This window comes from Manis javanica, chromosome 3 (genome assembly GCF_040802235.1).
Source record: "Manis javanica isolate MJ-LG chromosome 3, MJ_LKY, whole genome shotgun sequence".
Classification (NCBI taxonomy): Eukaryota; Metazoa; Chordata; class Mammalia; order Pholidota; family Manidae; genus Manis; species Manis javanica.
Genome location: NC_133158.1, coordinates 125,495,987 through 125,514,636, shown reverse-complemented (window position 1 = coordinate 125,514,636; position 18,650 = coordinate 125,495,987).

The following is an 18,650-nucleotide window of genomic DNA, read 5'->3' as shown; positions in this document are numbered from 1 at the left end:
CAACATCCAGAGCACCACATAATATAGGTTTCTGCTCACAAAGCAGATCTCCAGGGCTAGGTGTTCTGCAGTTCCAAGCTTCCACCCCCTCCCTGCTCTGTTTCTCTTCCTCCCACTGGTGAGCTGGAGTGGGGGAAGGGCTTCAGTCCTGCCGGATTAAGGCTTTCATACATTACCCTGTTTCATGAGGTCTGCTCTGTTCATGAGGTCTGTGTGCAGTCTGGTTCAGCCTTCTTTCTTGTTGCTGTTTTAGGGTTAGTTGTATTAAATAACTATATTTTCATACTATTTATGGTTTTGGGAGGAGTTCACCATCTTAGCTCTCATGCTGCCATTTTGAATCTCCCTCTTGAGAATCACAATTCTTTAAGAACATGGTCCATGGTGTTGCCTATGGCACTAGCAAGCTGTACAAGAAATGTGGGCCACCGTCTTCATGGTTGCCACCCAAGCTGCTGGTGGTAGATTTTAGGTAGCAAGATAAAATGCTACAGCCCTTTCTTACCCAAATTCATTTGCTTTTTCCTCAGTAAGTGTACTTTTGGATGTTGTAAGTTTTTTGTTAGATTCCAGAGTTTTGAAAAAGTTGGTCTGACATTTTTAGTTAGCTTAATAATTGCTTTAATGGGGGAATGAAGTTTTGTACTTTTTTACTCTGTCATTGTTAGTGACACCACTCCTTTTAATTTTTTTTGAAGATATTATTTTTTGTTTTTGTTTTATCATATTAGCTCAGCTCAAACTGAAAATTTGGTCTTTCCTATAGAGAGTAACAGCTGAAATTTCAGTTAAGCTCTTCTAGCATTATTTGGGCTGATTGGAATTTACCCTGTACAAACATACTTCAACAGTTAGCCAGAAGTTTGGACCTAGTTACAAACAGAATTTGGGGTGCTACTCTTTCCTCCCTTTCTTCTGTGATGTCCCTCCTTTCCAGATGTCATTGTTACCCTAGAGTCTTTCCTTAAAATGTTAAGCTAGTAAGACTGTGAGTTTCAATCAAGTTTTTTGTGTCCCAAATGTTGTGTACTGGGGCATCAGGTCTGTGCTTTTTAAATAACTTAAGAAAAGTCTTTAAAGTGAGGTTTCAGGGACCATCTAGTAGGGGAAGTTGTATTATTTGGTATTTATATTATATATTAATCTTCTTGGTCTGCAATAACAAAATACCAGAGATGAGTGGCCTAAACAATAGACACTTATTTCTCACAATTCTGAAGGTTGGAAGTTCAAGACTAGGGTGCCAGCAGGGTTGATTTCTCCTGAGGCCTCTCTCCTTGGGTTACAGATGGCTTCCTTACATGGTCTTTTCTTCGTGTATGCATAGCAGACCCATGGTGTTTCTTCCTCATCTTATAAGGGCACTAATCCTATGGATTAAGGCCCCACCCTTAGAACCTCATTTATCCAAAATTACCTCTTTTAAAGTTCTATATACAAATGTGGTTACACTTGGGAGTTAGGATTGTAACATGTGAATTTTGGTGGGAGACACAATTTAGACCAGAAGAGCATCTTGTTGGTCTCATAACAGAACAGAGATTAAAGAGAGCTGTGCTTGTTCCTTTGAGGCAGGCATGTAAAATTTAAAAAGAAAAGAAGTCCAAAATCACCTTCCCAAAGGAAATACCTGGATTGTGAGTGTCTCTGGGCAATCCTGGCTGACTGAGTGTAATTATATACCAGAATTCTTCTTGGGTTTGCTTTCCCACTAGTGAAAACAGAAGCTTGTCATGTGGAAGCAGTCAACTAAATATTTTCAACTAATTACTAGTCCCCTTTAAAATCAAAGGAGTGTGTGGGGAAGTTGGGGTTCCTATGGCCAGGATCCTCACTGAACTTAAACCACTTGATGATGTAACTGGCCTGTTGCTAGGCTACCACTTCCACACTTTTAAGCAATTAGCTATTATTGCACTATATGAAGATCTCAGCCCAGTGCTCTGGGTGGAGGCAGAGATGCTAGTGCTTGACCTCTGCTGGAAGAACAAGCTGGGTAATAAATCCTTTCACCCCAAAGAAACGTTCTACTGTCATTTCTTTGGTCACACTGAATTCATAGTGAACTTGCTGGGGACTGAAACCCATTGGCTATATGGAGTGCTAATGAAATTTGAAGTTTACAGATATTTTTTTCTCTCTCCTATGGTAGAATGAATATAGGTGCTGTGAGCAATAAGGAATCCAGAATGCTTGAGAGTAACTTTAAAGAGAGAAATTAAATTGTATAAATCTAGTTTCCTTGTAGAGGATGTACATAATACCTCAGTTGGAGAATGTTTTTTGAACACAAATATATCAGACACTGGTATCAGTAGTATATACAGCAGATGTATGTAGTTATGGTAAACCTAGTTAAGTGCAATGTCTTTAGAATGGAGGTATATTCTTGACTCATCAGTCCATAGTCACTGTCTTGCCAATGTGCTTCATCCCCGGGCAAGTTCACTATGGATTCAGTGTGACCAAAGAAATTGACAGCAAAACGTTCTTTGGGGTGAAAGGGTTTATTACCCGGCTTGTTCTCCAGTGGTAGGTTGAGCACTAGTGTCTCTGCCTCTGCCCAGAGCACTGGGCTGAGCTCTCTATATAGCGCAATAATAGCTTATTGCCTGAAGGTGTGGAAGTGGCAGCCCAGCAACAGGCCAGTTACATCATCAGGTGGTTTAAGTTCAGTGAGGCTCCTGGCCATAGGAACTCCAACTTCTCCACACCCCACCCCTCCAGGATTCTCACCTTACAATCAACATGCTTTCAATCTTCCGCAATGGTCCCTGTGCGAGAAAGCTGGAGCACTGTAACCAGATTCCACAATAGCAACAGAGGTTAAGAACTTAGAGATAATAAAAATTAATATACAGCAAGATTTTGATACAAAAATTATAATAATCCTCAAGCCAGAGGAAGTTCCCAATCCACAAAGACTTTAGGGGCGATAAGACACATGTTTTAGTGCCACCAACATAGGCAAATCTTGTCCATCAGGTAGGATGCATGCAAGAAAGTGGTCCTATGATAGGACTGTAGCAGGAAGGGGGTCCCTTCCAGGTCTAGTATGCCATACTTATACTCCTTTCCCCGTGGGGGTTACTGAAGCATCTATATATATAGTGCTACTGGAGGTGCATGCACTGGCCATAATAATAAAACAAAACTCCTCAGTAAGATGCTCCTACCTTCTGGCCATTCAGGATGTACTACTGGAACCTTTGGAGGCCACTCTGCTCTTATTCCAGGAATACACAGAAGGCCAGGTTCCAGGCCTTGTCCCCCAAGGTGCCAGGAGAGCCATCATTGGTCCCTGTGTTGAAAAGTCCAAGGCCATGTCCACTCAATGGAGTCTCCGGGGTACAGTGCAGTTGGTGCTGGCAGCAAGATGTTATTCTGGTGGCTGAACCTTGGCTTCAGTGATTCTTCCTTGGCTTGTACTTGCAGTTGTATAGGGGAGGCAGCCATATATGTTAACATGTCTACGGGCCTCAGAGCTCCCTTTTGGGGTCTCTCATTCAAATGCTGTAGCACGGTCCATAAGCAGACTGACTATCCCAGTAGTGAAAATCTCTTCATCTGGGCTATAATTCTCTGGACTACAGATGGCATTTCTTATGCCTAGCTCTCGTAGCACCTATTGGAGTTCAGCATATGTCTGCCATCTAACAGGAGAGGAAGGCAGATCACCCAGAATGGGCCACACAGCGGGAAGTGCAGCCATAAACCAATCGAGGATGGAGTGAATCCCTGGGGTCTGATGTGCATTTTGTAATCGCTGCCTCGAGGCAGGCTGCACTGTCAGGGAAAACAGCTTTCCCATCTCTGATCCCAACAGAACAATTCCATTCACCCCTAAGTCTCACAGACGCAGGAGCCAAGCTGGTATTGAGTCCAAGGGCTTCTGCCTAAACCGGGAGCCCAAATCCACTAGCTCAGCCTGAGTATAGGGGCGGAGCATAGAGTGCTCCATGACCTGGGGAGGGGGCTGCTCCTCTCCTTGGGGAACTTTCTGCTGGTGGGTCTTTATTTTTCTTTACAACCACTGGGAGTGCTTTCAATACAGGAGGGGCCAGTGCCTCCAGCACCACCCCTTCATCCTTCTCCAGCTCCTCCATTTCTGGGGCTGATGGCACCTTTCTCTCCACTCCCCCAAGTGCCTCCTCTGCTACAATCTTTACCTTTTCTACTGTGTCTCATAGCAATGCTAGCTCAATCTTCAGAAGCTCTCTTACCTTCACCTCAATGCTTTGCAGCTGACCTCAGCCTGTGCTTCCCTCAGGAGTTCATCTTTTTCCTTGATGGCCTCTTCCTCCTTCATAACACCTGGCAGTGCTGCCGTCTTGTCTCCAATGTCACCTTGCTGCTGGCGCTCTCGTGCTGCCTCCTCCCACATCAAGGCCATCTCCTTCCTCAGGAAATCCACAGAGGTTTGCAGCTCACGTTCTCGTGCCACCTCCTCCCACATTAATGCCATTTCCCTCCTCAGGGAATCTACTGAAGTTTGCAGCTCACGTTCTCACACCGCCATTTCTTGGGTCTCCTCTGTAGACCTTTTCAAGACTGTGAGAAGCAGCCAACCCACAGTCCCCGCTGCCTCTCAAAGGATCCGGTCACTTTACCAAGAGCCACCCCTACTGCCTCAGGTGTCCCCTCTACTTGCCTCCAGTCCTAGGGTGGGGCCCAGTCCTGTAGAAGGCAAGCCACCGCAGACCATATACCCATTGGGGGATGATCCACTGTTTCCCCATTCACAGGGGCAGCCCGCTGAAGCACCCCTCCCCTAATGGCAGCCTGTCTTTTTCCTTGGTCAACAATGAATCCTGCAGACTTTCATCAATTGTCTTGCTAATGGGTTTCAGCCCTGGGCAATTTCACTATGGATTCCATGTGACCAAAGAAATCAACAGCAAGACGTTCTTTGGGATGACAGGGTTTATTACCCGGCTTGTTCTCTGGCAGTAGGTTGAGCACTAACATCTCTGCCTCTACCCAGAGCACTGGGCCAAGCTCTCTATATAGCGCAATAAAAGCTTATTGCCTGAAGGTGTGGAAGTGGCAGCCCAGCAACAGGCCAGTTACATCATCAGGTGGTTTAAGTTCAGTGAGGATCCTGGCCATAGGAACCCCAACTTCCCCAAAGTCACTAAAGTCATAGCAACATTACCTGGTTGTCCTTTAGTTCTCTTTATAAGGAAGTGATTCCATATGATGTTAACTAGAAACTCATCTTTAATGCTAAACTCTAGGCCTGCTTCAGAGATTTGGAAGGCCTGTAAGTGGGCCTTGATTCACTTTTGTGCCAAGTCATGGAGATATTTCTCTAGCCAAAATACAGAGACTCATGATTCTTTTCTGTAATGGGATAGAAAAACTGAAATTGAGACCATTCCATCAAATCTAGTATAGTATATGGTAGCTACAAGGACAGGCCTGAGATGCATCGTAAAGAAAGCTAGGGTATTAAGTATTGTCTACTGGCTGAAATGTTTCTGGAGAGGAACCCTATGGGAGGGTTGATACTGGGTATTCTGTAAGCCTTCAGAACAACTTCAGCAAAATGCCAGAATTTTCTGGGTTGTGGATAAAGTGAAGGTTTCTATGGCCAGGATCCTCACCTGAACCTAAACTACTTGATTATGTAACTGGCCTGCTGCTACTCTACTGCTTCCACATCCACAAACAATCAGCCATTATTAACTGAGTCACTATATAGAGAGCTCTGCCCAGTGCTCTGGGTGGAGGCAGAGATGAAGGAGGATTACAGACTTGCAGACTGTTGGATGCAGATGTGATTCTAGTGCTTGACTTATCCCTGGAAGAACAAGCCAGACAATAAACCCTTTTACTCCAGGAACATTCCATTGTCATTCCTCAGTCTCATTCCTCAGTCTCACTGAATCCATAGTTGAACTTGCCAGGGCTGAAAACCATTGGCAAGACATGGGTCAATTAGGACCTTTGTTAAATTAAATCAATCAGAATATCCATGGGAAGTCCACAGGTTCCAGTGTACTTTTTGAAACTCATAACCAGTAAGAACTTAGTCTTTCAACCTGTTTGCTAAAACCTTTTAAACAAACTAAGTGAATCTTTCTTTTGATTGTGTTTTTAACTGAATTACCATCTGCTATTTAGAAATCATAATTAGTTTTGAAATTTGCATTTAAATATAAATTGTGCATCATCACACTGATTGGTCTGAGTCTAAGATAAGGTGAAAAGAATTATTATTATAGTTTGTCACTCCAATGCTTCATATATTACATGAAATCCCAAAAGTGTCTTTAAAACTCTGATTGGTGTATAGAGGCTTCAACTGTTTATCATTCCTTCCTCAACTCCTCATATTTGCAGCATCTCTCATTCATTTAGGACAGGTTTATTTCCTACCCTGGCCTTTCTGTGTTCTCTTAAAGGAGAACTGCCAAAGTTGATGGGTTAAATTTGACTTTTCTTTCTAAGTGCATTTATGCACTGCCTAGATATTCCTGTTTCCTTACTTGCTTTTGATTTTACTGTTTGATACACTGCCAGTTGACTCAAGGACCAAGCAATTACAATAATGTTAGCCCTCAAATCTGATTGCATAAATCCAGAACAGTATGCTACTTTTCTTTGTACTTAAAGAATGTAACAAGAACAGTGCCCAGGAATCAATTTAAGAACAATAGGCCTTTGAGTTAGAGCATCATTATCATTGAGAGATGTTTTTACAATGCTTGGCATTTTTCAGTGGATGCAGTGATTAAATTTAAGTTCTCTGCCCACTCCTACCATGACTTATTAGATGACCTTGAGTAAGTCACCCTAATGCCTCTGAGCTTCCTCATTTGTAAAATGGATTGGACTGAATGTTTTTCCAGGTCATTTCAGATTATTATACTTATGATTAATAAAATTACTGTGTTGAATACTTTTCACGTTAATATCATTTATTTATGAATGAAAATGGAACCATAGTGGTATTAAAACTCAGGGTTATACAGTAAGTCTTTTATGAAACTAATTTTAATTCCTAATTCTTGATCCATTCTTACCTATTTTATTGGTTTTAAAACTTGGATAATTGTGGATAAAGTGAAGGTGCCTATGGCCAGGATCCTCACCTGAAACTAAACTCCTTGATGATGTAACTGGCCTGCTGCTAGGCTACTGCTTCCACAACTGTAGGCAATAAGCCATTATTGGCTGAGTCACTACATAAAGAGCTCTCTGGCCAGTGCTCTAGGAAGAGGGAGAGATGAAGGAGGATTATAGACCTGCAGGCTGCAGACATAATTCTAGTGCTCAACCTATCGGAGAACAAGCCAGGTAATAACCCCCCTCACCCCAAGAACATTCCATTGTCATTACTCGGTCTCACTGAATCCATAGTGAACTTCCCCAGGCCTGAAACCCATTGGCAAGACAGATGGATTCTGGTGATGTTGGAACCTGCAAACAACCCTAAAGCCTATTTCTTTTGGAGATTTTTCAGTTACAAGTGCCAATATATTTCCTTTTTGTTCAAATCCTTTGGAGTTGAGTTCTTGGTTACTTGTAGCCTGAAAAACTCTAAATATAAGCATTCAGATTATCTAAAAAATTTTGGCTGTTTGATACAATGAATATCCTCACATTCTTAACTCCTTGGAGTATCTTTGATTATTTCTTTAGTTTTAATTCCTAGAAGCAGAAATTGTGTTAATTCTTGAGCATGACTGCCTGGCCCTATTTTTTGTATCATGTGTGGAAGTAGATGTAGATTGAACAATATGTTAGCTTGAACCAATGGTAGCATAACATTTTGTCTTTCTAACCCAGGATCCAATCTACGATTATGCACTGAAATTAATTGTATGTTTTTGTAGTTTCTTTTGACCTGAAATAGTTCCTCAGTCTTTCTTTTTCTTCAGTGCCATCGATAATTTTGAAAAGTACCTGCCAGTTGTTTTACAGAATGTTTCAGTTTCACTTAAGTGTTCTTTCCTTATGAGCAAATCCAGGTTATGAATTTTTGATAGGAAAATTATGTAAGTGCTGTTGTGTCTTTAATGCATCATATCAGGGGAACTATTGATGTCAGTTGTCCTATTATTGGTGATATTCACCATTTTTACCTTTGAAATTAATAATATGTGGGAATGTTCTCTGACATTGTGCAAATGTGCTTTTCTCCTTAAAATCTTGTCCAATAGTTAGAGCATCTTTTTGTTTCTTGCCTGAATTATGTCTATGATGGTTGTAAAACAGAATTGTCTAACTTTACCATTCCTTGTACATTTATTAAATAATCTCCAGTTAGAAACATATATTTCTTCTTATTCATTCACTCATTCATTCATTTATATTTACTATCAGTATATACTTTTTCATTCTTCTATTAAAGGATTAAGTTCTTTTTCTTTGCTACCATTATTCTTAAAGTTTTAATTTTCAAATGATTTATGTATACAGAAAAATTACAAAGATAATCAATTCTTATATACCCATTAACCACTTACCCTTAATGTTAGCATCTTGTGTGAACATGACGCATTTGTCAGAGCTAGAAACTAACTTTGGAGCATTGCTATTAACTAAATTAGAGGCTTTAGCTTGCCTTTCACAAGTTTTTCCACTGTAGGGAAAATGAAAATTCGATGGCCAGGATTCTCACCTGATTCTAATCTCTGGATATGTGCAGTGATTAGCCTACTGCAGAGGTGCTTACTTGCATACCTATTGGCAGGAGCTATTTATTGCTGATATTGCTTTAAGAAGAGTTCCACCTGGTGTTAGGGGCAGAGGGAAGCAGTAGAGCCCTGTGCTAGGAAGGGAGGAGGGAATGCAGAGACTACATCCACTAATTTCCTTTTTCTGTTCTAGGAGCCAATCCAGGATACATTCATTTAGTCAGTATGGTTCCTTATTTTCCTCTGATCTGTGATGGTTTCTCAGTCTTTCCTTGCTTTTGTAACCTTGACATTTTTGAGGATTGCTGGTCAGGTATATTGTAGATAGTCCCTGTGGATAAAATGAGAGTTCATATGACCAAGATCCTCACTGAATTTAAACCACTTGATGATGTAACTGGCCTGTTGCTGGGCTGCCGCTTCCACACCTGTAGGCAATAAGCTATTATTGCACTATATAGAGAACTTGGCCCAGTGCTCTGGGTGGTGGCAGAGATGCTAGTGCTCGACCTACCACCAGAGAACAAGCCGGGTAATAAACCCTTTCACCCAAAGAACGTTTTGCTGTCGATTCCTTTGGTCACACTGAATCCATAGCGAACTTGCCTGGGGCTGAAACCCATTGGCAAGACAGTCCCTCACTTTGGGTCTAATATTTTCTCATTATTAGACTGGGGTAATGGGTTTTGGGGAAAAATACCACAGAGGTAAGATATTCTTCTCATTGTGTTATACTAGTTGGTACCTATTAACCTGATGATATTAACTTTGATCACTTGGTTAAGGTAGTGTCTGCTAGATTTCTCTTCTGAAAATTTATATATTTCCCCTTTCCTTTCTCTATATTTTTTTGGGACCTAGACACTTTCTTTGGAAGCTATTTCACACTCAGAGGGATTTAAATTAAGCCCTACTTTGTAAAGGAGGGAATATCTGTGTATATTATTTAGAAGTATTATTCACATTTTGTTTAACCAAAAAGGCCTTTTTATGTATTGTCTACCTCAACATAATTTATTTTAACTTTTGTAAGTCCCAAGGGAGACAAAGTTGGTATGGACACACATGCTTTAGAACAATATTATGTATATACTTTGAGATGATAAAGGGAGATGCCTAAAGGATAAATACAGGAAGAATAATGATCTGCAATTTAAAAATAATGAATAGACCTGTATATTGTCACATATTCAAATACCAATAGTAATAGTATTACTACTACTAAAAAATAAAAGTAGCAAGATACCATGAACATTTATTGGAATGTTTCCTACATTCAGCTGTGTTTTAACTGTTTTATGTGTTTTAATACATTTAAGGTTGTTTTATCCTGAAATTCTATGAATAAGTACAATTACTATCTCCATTCATCAAATGAGAAAAGTGAGGAACAGAGGAGATAATTACCCAAGGTCACACATCTAGTAAGAGGCTGAGCTATGGTAAAATACTTAAACACTGGTTTAAGTATTTGAAATTATTTCAGAGGATATATAGTACATTATAGAGATATGTAGCTTGATACAGAGAAATAAGGTCACAGAATGAATTTATTTCCAAGATATTTATTCTAAAACTTCCCCCTTGAATAAGTGAGGGCTAGTGGTTGCTTCCCGTGGCTGGGCTCAGACTCTTGATGTTGTGTGGCAGAGGCTTGAACGTGGCCATCGAGTTTCAGAAAGTGGAGCCCAGGGACCTCTGAAAAGTAAAGTTCAGGGTGTAGTGGACATTGTGGTTGTTTCTTTTCTGTTGTTTTTCAGGACTTTTTTCAATGAATTATTATTGATATACAATCTTATATTGGTTTCAAATATACACCACAGTGGATCAGCAGTTACCCATATTATTAAATCCTCACCCCAGCTCATGTGGTTACTATCTGTCAACATAGAAAGATATTATAGAACCATTGACTCCATCTGTACTACCATCCCTAAGACCAATTTATGTTATGATTGCAAATTTTTGTGCCCATTTATCCCCTTCAACCTTCCCATCTACCCACTCCAACCCCTCTACCATGGTAACCACCAGTCACTTCTCAGTGTCTGAGTCTACTTCTGTTTTGTTCATTCTTTTTTGCTTTGTTTTTATATTCTGCAAGTAAGAGAAATCACATGGTATTTGTCTTTCCCTGCCTGGCTTATTTCAGTGATCATATACCTTCTAGTACCATCCATGTTGTTGCAAATGGCAGGATTTCTTTTTTATGGCTGAATAATATTGTATATATGTGCCACATCTTCTTTATTTATCTATTGAGAGGTAATGTAGGCTCTTGTCTGTTGTAAATAATGCTGCAATAAACATAGGGGTGCATATACTATTTTGAATCAGTGATTTTTTTTTTTTCAGGTAAATGCCCAAAAGTGAAATTGCTGGGTCATATACTGCTTTCCACAGTGGCTGCACTCATTTACATTCCCACCAACAGTATAGAAGGGTCTCCTTTTCTCCACATGCCCACCAACACTTGTTATTTCTTGTCTTTTGGATGGTGGCCATTCTAACTAGTATGAGGTGATATCTCATTGTGGTTTTGATTTGTACTTCCTTGATTATTAACAATGTAGAGCATGTTTTCATGTGCTTGTTGGTCATCTGAATTTCTTCTTTGGAAAAGTGTTCAGATCCTCTATCCATTTTTTATCGAGCTATTTTCTCTTTTGGTGTTGAGGCATATGAGTTCTTTATTTTGGATATTAGTCTCTTATTGGATAAATTATTTACAAATATATTCTCCCACACCACTGTAGGTTGCCTTTTTGTCCTGCTGATGGTGTCCTTTGCTGTACAGAAGCTTTACAGTTTGACATAGTCCCTCTTGTTCACTTTGCTTTTGTTTCCCTTGCTCAAAGAGATGTGTCCAGGAAAAAAATTGCTCATACTTATGTTCAAGATATTTTTGCCTATTCTTAAAGTTTTATGGTTTCATGTCTTACATTCAGGTCTTTTATCCATTTCAAGTTTACTTTTGTTTATGGAGTTAGATAGTACTTCAGTTTCATTTTCTTGCATGTAGCTGTCCAGTTTTGCCAGTAAGTTATTGAAGAGGCTGTCTGTTCCCCATTTTTTGATTATTTGTGGCTCCTTTATCATATATTAACTGACTGTGTATGCATGGGTTTATATCTGGGCTCCCTATTCTATACCATTTATTTATGGGTCTGTTCTTGTGCCAGCACCATGGTGTTTTGATTACTATAACTTTGTAGTATAATTTGAAGTCAGTGAACATAATCCCCCAGGCTTTGTTCTTTTTTCTCAGGATTGCTTTGGCTATTCAGGGTCTTTTGTAGTTCTGTAAGAATTTTAGAACTATTTGTTCTAGTTCACTGAAAAATGTTGTTGGAATTTTGATAGGGATTGTATTGAATCTGTACATTGCTTTAGGCAGGATGGCCATTTTGACAATTCTATCTATGAGCATGGGATAGATTCCCATTTATTTGTGTCTAATTTCTCTCATGAATGTCTTATAGTTTTCAGAGGACAGGTCTTTTACCTCCTTGGTTAGGCTTATTCCTAGGTATTTTATTCTTTTTGATGCAATTGTAAATGAAATTGTTTTTCTGATTTCTCTTTCTGCTAGGTCATTGTTAGTATATAGGAACTCAACAGATTCCTGTGTATTAATTTTGTATCCTGCAACTTTGCTGAATTCAGTTATCAGTTCTAATAATTTTTTGGTGGAGTCTTAGGGTTTTCTATATATAGTATTATTCATCTGCCAATAGTGACAGTTTAACCCCTTCCTTACCAATCTGGATGCCTTTTATCTTTGTTTTGTCTGATATCTGTGGCTAGGCCTTCAGTACTATGTTGAAGTGGTGAGAATGTACATCCTTGTCTTGTTCCCAATCTTAGAGGAAAAACTTTCAGCTTTTGCTCTTCAGTACAATGTTTTAATTGTGGGTTTGTTGTATGTGGCTTTTATTATGTTGAGGTATGTACCTTCTGAACCCATTTTGTTGAGAGATTTTATGAACGGATGATGAATTTTGTCAAATGCTTTTTCAGCATCTATTGAGATGATCATGTGATTTTTATCCTTTTTGTTAATGTAGTGTATGATATTGATTTTATGCATATTAAGCCATCCTTGCATCCCTGGAATAAATATCACTTGGTCATGATAGATGATTCTTTTGATGTATTTTTGTATTCAGTTTTCTAACATTTTGTTGAGGATTTTGCATCTATGTTCATCTGGGATATTGGTCTGTAATTTTCTTTTTTTGTGGTATCTTTGTCTGGTTTTGGTATTTGAGTGATGCTGGCCTCATAGATGAGTTTGGAAGTATTCCCTTCTCTTCTACTTTTTGGAACACTATAAGAAGGATGGGTATTAGCTCTTCTTTAAATGTTTGGTTGAATTCAGCTGTGAAGCCATCTGCTATTGGACTTGTGTTTTGGGGGTTTTTTTATTACAAATTTGATTTCATTGCTAGTAATTTGTCCATTCAGATTTTCTGTTTTTTCCAATTTTGGAAGGTTAAATTTTTCTAGGAATTTTTCTATTTTTTCTAGGTTGTCCAATTTGTTGGCATATAATTTTTCATACTGTTTTCTAATAATTATATTTCTGTGGTGTACATTGTGACTATTCCTTCTTCATTTCTGGTTTTTCATTTTTGTACCCTCCTTTTTTCTTCGTAAGTCTGGTGAGGGGTATATGTATTTTTATTTTCTTAATCAGCTCTTGGTTTCATTGATTTTTTTTTTCTATTTTAGTTTTCTCTATTTTATTTCTCTGCTCTGATCTTTATTATTTCCCTCCTTCTACTAACTCTGGGCTTCATTTTTTCTTTTTCTAGTTTCTTTAATTGTGAGTTTAGACTGTTTATTTGGAATTGTTCTTGTTTCTTGAGGTAGTCCTATACTGCTATGTACTTCCCTCTTTGAACTGCTTTTGTGGTATCCCACAAGTTTTGGATTGTTGAATTTTTGTTTTCCTTTGTCTCCATGTATTGCTTGATTTCTGTTTTAATTTGTTCATTGCCTAATTGATTATTTAGAAGCATGTTGTTTAGCCTCCATGTGTTTGTCAATTTTTTTGTATTCTTTGTGTAATTTATTTCTTGTTTCATACCACTGTGGTCTGAGAAGCTACTTGATACAATTTCAGTCTTTTGAATTTATTGAGGCTCTTTTTGTGGCCTAGTATGTGATCTATTCTGGAAATTGTTCCATGTACACTTAAGAATGTGTACCCTGCTGCTTTTGAATTGAATATTCTGCAGATATCTGTTAAGTCCATCTAACCTAATGTATTGTTCAGTGCCTCTGTTTTCCTTATTTTCTATCTGATTGATCTGTTGATGTAAGTGGTGTGTTAAAGTCTCCTAAAACAAAGGTATTGCAATATATGTCCCCCTTTAATTCTGTTAGTATTTGTTTTACATATTTAGGGGCTCCTGTGTTAGGTGCATATATATTTATAACAGTTATATCCTCTTGTTGGACTGACTCCTTTATCATTAAGTAATGTTATTTGTCTCCTGTTATTTTTTTGTTTTGAAGTCTATTTTATGTGATATAAGTACTGCTACTCCTACTTTTTTTCTCCCTATTTGCATGAAATATCTTTTTCCACCCCTTCACTTTTAGTCTGTGTATGTCTTTAGGTCTGAAATGAGTCTTCTAGGCAGCATATAGATGAACCTTCTTTATTCATTCTGACACTGTTTTGATTGGTGCCTTAGTCCATTTATATTTAAGGTAATTATTGATAGGTATGTACTTATTACTATTTTCTGGTTCTTAAGCTCCTCTCTATTCTTCCTTTCTTATACTCTTTTCTTAATTTTTTCTTTAGTGTTGTAATTGGATTTCTTTAAAAATTTTTAGTATATCTATTATATGCTTCAGGTTTGTGGTTATCATAAGATTCAAGCATAGCTTCTTTACTATATAACAGTCTATACTAAGTTGCTGATTGCTCTATTTTAAATGCAATCTTAAAGTACTTTTTTCTTCCTCCACACTTTATGTATTAGATGTCATAATCTGCACTTTTTGTATATCCCTTGACTGATTTTGTGTATAGTTGGTTTTTACTACTTTTGTTTTGCTTTGATCTTCATACTTGGTAACTAATAGTCTACTGCCTTTAATTGTGGGTTTATTTTCACTGGTGAAAACTATTTAGTCTTAGCAACATTTCTATCTACCCTTGAACATTTCCTTTAATACTGGTTTAGTGATTATAGATTCCTTGAGTATTCATTTATCTAGAATTGTTTAATCTGTTTCAAATTTAAATGATGATCTTGCTGTATAGAGGATTCTTGGTTGAAGGTCATTCTGTTTCAATACATTAAATATTTCATGATACTCCCTTCTGGCCTGTAAAGTTTCTGTGAGAAGTCTGCTGATAGCCTGATGGGATTTCCCTTATAATCTTTTTTCCTCTGGTGCTTTCAAAACTCTCTCCTTATTCTTAATCTTTTTCATTCTAATTATTATATGTCTTTGTATTGTCTACCTGGGTTCCTTTTTTAGGGGCTCTCCGCACTTGAAGACCTAGGTGTCCATTTCCTTCCCCAGATTGGGGAAGTTTTCAACAATTATTTCCCCAAAGAGACTTTCTATCCCTTTGTCTCTCCTCTCCTATCATGACTATTATACAAATATTGTTTCATTGGATCAGTCACACAGCTCTCTTATCTTTCTTTCATTCTTCCAGATCCTTTTATCTCTGTTCCTCAGCTTTGTTGTGTTCCTGTTCTCTAATTTCCATTTCTTTGATTGTCTCCTCTACTTTCAGCTATCTATTATCCCTTCCCTCCATTGTGTGTTCCATTTCAGTTACTGTATTTTTCAGCTCTGAGTTGGCCCTTTTCAGCTCTTGTACCTCTTTGTTGAAGTCTTCCCTGAGATCAATACCTTCCCACAAATAAGTGAGCATATTTATGACTTTTACTTTGAAATCTTTATGAAGAAGATTGGTGATCTCCATTTCCTTTAGTCCTCTTTCTGATGTCTTATTCTGTAGTTTTGTTTGGAACATACTCCTCTGTCTTCTCATTTTGTCAGGGTTTCTGTATTTCTTCCTTTGTATTAGATGGATCTGCTATGTGTCCTGGTCTATAGAGTAACGGCTTTATGAAGAAGGCACCCAGAAGCTCAAGGCTCTTTAGTCTCCAGTGCCTGGTTCTTCTTTGCAATAGAGCCCCAGTTGCTGTTGGTGGACTGTGGCCAGGGTCTCCTTTCTGTTTGTCTGCTGACAGTGGTTGCTTTCAGGCCACCATGTTTGGCATTTCACCTCAGATGACCCTTTGTGATCAGAGCAGTGGCTTCTGCTGGCATCACTGTAGGCATGACCACCCTCTTCCTGTCTTATAGCAATGGTGGTGCTGCTAGGCTAAAGGGGTGGGCAAGAATACTGGGCTGGGCCACCAGCAAGGCGGAAGGAACTCTGGGAGATGGCTTCTCCAGGGACCTCCTCCATTTGGCTGAGACAGGGCTGAGAAAGCTGGGAGAGCCTCCCTACACCTGCTTGATGCTGGGCCAAGTAGACTGTTGCACTGGCAGTGTGCAGAGAAGCACCTTCAAGGCGGATGGAGTGTCTGGGGCCTCTGAGAGTGCCTCAACTGTTGGGCTGAGGGATGACTAGGGAGGTATCACTCACCTGCCCATTCTTCTGCAAAGATAGCTCTCTGCCCTCTGTCACCTCTCCCACTGTTGGCAAACCTTTCAGACCCCTGCCTGTGCTTTGGGTCTTGACAGGACTGGCAGAGTGGGCCTGACCTCCCACAAGCAGCTGGAGTCTCGGCCTCCCAGAGTGCTCCAACTGTGCCTGTGTCAAGCCCTGCTAATCATCATAACCCAGTGCAATGTGGATTTCTGCTCCCAGAACAGATCTCCAGGGCCAGATGTGCAGAGTTCTTGTGCACTTATCCCCTCCCCACCTTGGTCCTCTTCCTGCCGCCTGTGGGCTGGGATGAGGGAAGGGTTCGGGTCTGGCCTCATCATGGCTCTGTCATTTACCATTTTCTGTGTGGTCTTCTTCACTGGGTGTCGTTGGTCTGTTCTGCAGTCTTCAGGTCATTTTCAGGTTTAGTTGTATTTGCTGTAGTTGCTTCCTTGTTGTGTTTGTGGAGGAGGCCTTCCTACTCTGCCATCTTTATTCCCCCCTCTGTGTTGGCTCCAACATTCATTCCCCCTTCTTTTGGTGACCTGATTTTCATTTGGGTATCTAATCCTCTTTGACTTAGCCCATGTGTTTGTAGGAACTTGACACCTATCTCTAGGGAAGGGGAGGCATATGCAGCTACATAATCCTATCACCTGCCAAGATTTGGTTCAGAGGTGGACATGTGGGTTGATTTGGGCCAAAGATACTGGAAAAGTGTTTTAATGGCAACATGTAAGCTAGAATCTTTATTTTTCTCATCTTCTGGGTTGTTTTGTTCAGGTAAAAAGCCTGGAACTACTGAAACCATATTGCCAGTATGAGTAAAGCTGGCTTTAGGATGAAGTGATACCATGCAAGAGAAAGCAAAGAAAAGTGAGAGTAGCTCTTAAGTGTTCTCGCCACACCAAAACTACAAAAACAAAAAGTAACTATGTGAGATGAGATGATGAGATTAGCTTGACTATGGTAATCATTTTGCAATGTATATGTATATCAATCCATCACACTGTATACCTTAAATATATACAATTTTTATTTTTGAATTATACCTCAGTAAAGCTGGGGAAAAAAGAGTGAGAACCTCTTTGCCACTGAATCAAGTAACTCAGAATCCTGAACTACCACCAGACTTCTAGTCAATAAACAGTCAAAAAACTGAAAGCTACTTTGAGTTGGATTATATGTCACTTGTATATAATGCATGCCATCTAATAAAAGGGATAAGGAAAGAGCTTAGGCTAAGAAGGCCAAATCAAATTGTCCATCACTTTGAAAGAGTTGATCTGGGAAGTAGAAACTAGGAATATGGCACAGGACAGGAACTGGAGGTACTAAGGTAGAGTCAGGAGAGTTTAGAATGTTGGACAGGAGATAGTAGAGCTAGGAGAAATTATTTGAGTTGAAAGGTGGCTTTTGAAGGTGGGAGGAAAAAGACTAAGGACATCAAGCTGGATCAGAGCTTCTGGATGCTCAATAAACCCATCTCTGAAAAAGGGGTCAATACAAGTACCTTAAATATTATCATCTTTGGCTTTGAAAACCAGATTTCCCTCCTAATGAATGCACAAAATGTGAAAGCTTTCTCCCACAAAAATGAATTTCTATAGGAGTTGCTTTCCCATCATATATAACTAGAAAATCAAACAAAATAATATGGAACAACTACTTTCAGATATTGGACAACAGATAGTCCAGGACCACAAACCCTAACAGAAGGTAAAGAAATGAAGTGAGGTTTGTGATCACAACAATATTTCCCTGGAGGCAGTTTTCAGGTCACGGTGCAAGGAAGGAAAATCAGAGCTGAGCCTGGTGATCTTATTGATTGGAATGATAGATCAGTTTAAGAAAATCCAGTCAGCTAGAATTTGTGGGCAGTGTTGGAGAGACAAGAGCTGTACTGAGAGAGGGCTTCAGAGATCTGCAAGAGATGTCTCTTCAAGTCTTTGGCTGAGTACTAATCTCTGCATGCACAAGAGGAAACTCATTGAGGCAAGAGAAAGAAGAATCAGAAATCAATAGTCCACATGATTCTTGGAGTTCACCTAAAGCTAAGAATAGTTCATATTCTTACAGATTGAGTGGAGAGGGCTCTTTATGCACATGGCATTGGGTAGAGTCCCTGGGAGTGTCATGCCTTATTTTTTAATTATTTACTTATTAAGGTATTGATACAGTCTTATGAAGGTTTCACAAGAAAAACAGTGTGGTTACTACATTCACCCTTATTATCGAGTCGCCCCCACCATACACCATTGCAGTCACTGCCCATCAGTGTAGTAAGAGAGTGTCATGCCTTACTAAGAGAGACTTAATGAGTCTTTTTAGAAAGGTTTCTTTAGTCATTCATAATGGGATCCCAAGCT